This window comes from Galeopterus variegatus, unplaced genomic scaffold (assembly GCF_000696425.1).
Source record: "Galeopterus variegatus unplaced genomic scaffold, G_variegatus-3.0.2 Scaffold494, whole genome shotgun sequence".
In the NCBI taxonomy this organism is placed as follows: domain Eukaryota; kingdom Metazoa; phylum Chordata; class Mammalia; order Dermoptera; family Cynocephalidae; genus Galeopterus; species Galeopterus variegatus.
The window spans coordinates 468077-472876 of record NW_007726605.1 but is presented as its reverse complement, the minus strand read 5'-3'; positions in this window follow the sequence as shown (position 1 = coordinate 472876).

Below are 4800 nucleotides of genomic sequence, written 5' to 3'. Positions count from 1 at the left end.
AGGAATTTTTTTTTTTTTAATCTCTTTACCCCTTATTATGAGATGAATTCCCGGCATTCAGGAATGAAATATTAGGACTTTCATATGTATTGACTTTATTTAGTATATCCTTTTAAAAGTTCTGCTGTTCATATAATTTTAAACCTAGAGAGTAAATGTATGTAGCAGATGTATACATTAAACACATAAATAAATTACTATTACTATAATACTAAAAGAGAACTTATATGCTCAACACTCATCTGAGTGCTTTACTGACATTGCCATTTAATCTTTGTTACAATTTTATGATTATCCCTAGTTTAGAGAGGAGGAAGCCAAGTCACAGTGAGAGGTTAAGTGACTTGCCTAGGTCACACAGCTATTACTAACAGACCACAGATTCAAACCCAGGCAGTCAGACTCTAGGCTCTAAGATTTTTATTCTTTACCATTGCCAAATTATCTTTATATACAAAGGTTATTACAATTGTTCAAAAAATGTGATTATACATAAAGAAAATATGAGGGCTGTATTACTTCATTTTTGTTGCTTATAACCAAATACTCAGAACTGCTTGATTTATAAAAAAACAAATTTATTGCTTACACTTTTGGAGGTTAGGAATTCCAAAGTCCAGGAGACACATCTGCTGAGGGTCTTGGTGGTGGCAACAGTGATGCAGGGTATCACACTGTGAAACGGCAGAAAAGAGAGAGAGCAAAAAAGAGCAGAGAAACCAACTTCCTGATTCATTCTCCTTTTAAAGCCCCCAGAACCATGCCCCTGATCACCATTATTAATCCATTCACTACTGCTGGTCCTACAATCTATTCACCTCTTCAAGGCTCCACCTTTCAATTACCATAATAGGGTTTCCCAACCTCTTAACAGTCACAGTGGGGGCCAAGTTTCTAACACATAAAACTTGGGGGACACAATTCAAGATTCAGTGAGTTTTAGAGAAACATAATTCAATCCACTATATTCTGCCACTGGCCCCCCAAAACTCATGTCCTTTTCACATACAAATGCATTCATTTCATCCCCAAAGTCTTAACTTGTTTCAGCTCAAAAGTGCAAAGTTCAAAGTCTCATCTGTGAAATCAATACAAGTTATCTACTTGTAAGATACAATGGTGGGACAAGCATAGGGTACATAGTCCCATTCCAGAAGAGAGAAATAGGCCAAAAGAAAGGTGTAATAGGTCTCAAACAAGTCCAAAACTCAGCATGATAGGTGTTAAATCTCCAAACTGGCATATCATGTACCTTGACTACATGTTCAATGTTCTCTGCACACTGGTGTGGGGGTTGGATCCCTAAGTCCTCAGGCAGCTCGACTTCTATGGCTTTCCTGGTCTCAGGTGATGCTTTAGCTCTCTCAGGCTGGCATTGCACACTGGTAGTTCCATAGGTCTAGGGTCGCCATGGCAGTCCTGCTCTCATGGCTCCACTAGGCATGGTGCTGATGGGGTTTCTCTGCTGAAACTCTGACCCCACATTTCTGCTCACCATCAGTAGTGAGGACTTAATGTGGTGAATCTTCCCCTACAACAGATCTCTTCCTGGGCCCTCAGGCTTTTCCATATACCCTTTAAAATTGGGGTGGAGGATCCCAAGCCTCCACAGCTCTAGTATTCTGTGAGCCTGAAAACCTAACACCACGTGGACATAGCCAAGACTTCCAACCTATGTTTTCCAAAGCTGTGGGTCCAACAACATCTGAGGACAATTTAGCCACAGCTGGAGCAGCCAAAGTAGCTGAGATGCTTGTCTGGGGAGAAGCATTCCAAGGTGGCCCCAAGTAGCAAGCCCATAGAGGGTACCTCAGGCCTGTTCCCCAAGATCGTTTTGTCTCCCTAGGTCTTTGGGCCTGAAATGGAAGGGTTGGCCCCAAAGGCTTCAGCAATGCCTTCAGGGCCTTTTTCCCTTCTCTTGGTAATCCTTTTCTTTTGTGTTAATCTTCTTAGTACCTTTGTATTTTTCTTCTGAAAATGCTCTCTGCTTCTCTACCACATAGCCAGGCTGCAAGTTTTCCATGTGTTTACGCTCTGCTTCCCTTTTAAATTCTGACTTTATGTCATGCCTTTGCTGCCATAACTCAGTGTACACTGCTACAAGTGGTCAGGCAGCTTCCTTAATGCTTTGCTGCTTAGAAATTTCTCCCACCAAATATTCCAATTCCAAACTCTAAAGTCCAATCTTTCACAAAGTCGTAGAGCATAGACACATTGCAACCAACTTTCTTGCCAGTTCATAGCAAGGGTGGTCTTTGCCTCAGTTTCCAATATGTCCCTTCTCATTTACATCTGAGACCTCCTTAGAATGGTCTTTACAGTCCACATTTTCATAAACATCCTGGTCACCACCATTTAACCAATCTCTAAAACTTTCCCTGGTTTTCTCGTCTTCTAAACTTTCACTAGCAGCTAGGCTTTTTCTAGCCTTCTCCTTCAAATTCTTTCAGCCTTTGCTTATTATCCAGTTCCAAAGCTGCTTTCACATTTTCAAGTATCTGTTAAAAGCAACACCCCACTTCTCTGGTATCAATTTTCTGTATTAGTCCATTTCTGCTGCTTATAACAAAATACTCGGAAATGGGTGATTTATAAGAAAACAAAATTTATTTCTTACAGTTTTGGAGGTTAGGAATTCCAAAGTCCGGACACATATCTGGTGAGGAACTTGGTGGTGGTGACAGTGATGCAGGGTATCATACTGTGAAATGGTGGAGCAGAGAGAGAGCAAGAGAGAGATCAGAGAGACCAACCTCCTCATTCACTCTCCTTTTAAAGCCCCCAGAACCACGCTACTGACTGCCATTATTAATCCATTCACTATAATCCGTTCCTACAATTTAATCATCTCTTCAAGGTTCCACCATTCAATTACTATAACAGGGTTTCCCAACCTCTTAACAGTCACAGTGGGGTCCAACTTTCTAATATATAAAACTTGGGGGACACAATTCAAGCTTCAATGAGTTTTGGGGGGACATAATTCAATTCACTACAAGAATATTTCAAAAAGTTTGTGCAAAAATAGATTTAAAAGATAATACAAATCCTTCAATGAACTTTTTGAAATACCCTTATACATGCATGCTTTGAGGGGAAAAATTGAACATTGTTCCAACTCTCTGTGGAGTGGGAAAAAAATAATAGGAACTTGAGAAAGGTTCAGCAAATCAGAGAACAGAGCAGACCTATGCCCCTTGTTCTAAGTGGAGCCCTAGGAGATCACTCTCTCCTTCCTTCCTTCCTTCCTTTTTTATAGCAGTTTATTGTGGTTTTGCGTATGCAATATTTTTTCAAGCTTCATTACAATCACAAATTAGATTAATTTTTTAACATCTCTTCTTTTTCTTGTACTTTGTTTCCTCTAAAGATAGTTTTCTGTTTAGCTTTGTCTTTTTTATAATGCAATTGTATTTCTTACAATATCTATGTTTCATTGATTGTTCATTTCTTCTTATACAAAGTATCTAGGTAAACTTTAGAACATAGAATAGAGTATACATAGTTGGCTTGTTTCTTATTTCTTTCAGCTTTATTAAGGTATGATTGGCAAAAATCAAATACATTTAAGGCATACAATGTGATACTTTGATATACATACATATTGTAAAATGATTCCCACAATCAAGCTAGTTAACATATCTATCATCTCACATAATTACCTTGGTGTGTGTATGGTGAGAACAGTTAAGATCTACTTTCTTAAAAATTTTAAGTATACAATACAATGTTATTAACTATAGTCACTGTGCTATACATTGGATCTCCAGACCTTATGCATTTTGCATAACTGAAACTTTGTGCCCTTTGACCAATATCTCCTCGATTCCACTACTCTTCACCTCTTAGCAACAACCATTCTACTTTCTGCTTCTATGAGTCCAACCTTTTTTTCACTGCACTGGTATATTAGTCCATTTCTGTTGCTTGCAACAAAAATACTTGGAACTGGGTAATTTATAAAAACAAAACAAAACAAGACAAATCTTGTTGCTTACAGTTTCTGAGGCTAGGAAGTGCAAAGTCCAAGGAACACATCTGGTGAGAGCCTTGGTTGTGGCAACAGTGACGGCAGAGTATCACGTTGCAAAAATGGTATAGCAGAGAAAGCAAGAAACTCTTCATGCTCCCCTTTTAAAGCCCTAAGAACCATACTCCTGACCACCATTTTTAATCCATTCTCTAGGGCATGGTCCTGCAACCTAATCACCTCTTCAAGGCCCCACCTTTCAATTGCCATAATAGTGTTTCCCACCCTCAATAGTTAACAGTGGAGATTAAGCTCAATAAGGTTGGGGGGGGGGCATCCAATCTACAGCAACTGGATTCCACATATAAGTGGGATCATGCAGTATTTATCATTCCGTGTCTGGCTTATTTCACTTCATAGAAGGTCTTTCAGATTCATCCATGTTGTCACAAATGACAAGATTTTTTTTTCTTTTTTAATGCTAACTAATATCGCATTGTTTGTGTGTACATATTTTCTTTATTCATTCATCTGTTGACAGACACTTAGGTTATTTCCATATCTTGGCTATTGTGAATAGTGCTGCAATAAATATAGGAGTACAGATATCTCTTCAAGATATTGATTTTATTTCTTTGGATAAATACCCAGAAGTGGGATTGCTGAATCTTATGGTAGTTCTATTTTTAAGTTTTTAAGGAACATCTACAGTGTTTTTCATAATGTCTGTAACCATTTACATTCCCACCAACAGTACAGAATTTCCTTTTCTCCACATCCTCGGTAACATGGGTTATCTTTTGTTTTTGTTTTGTTTTGTTTTTGGTAGC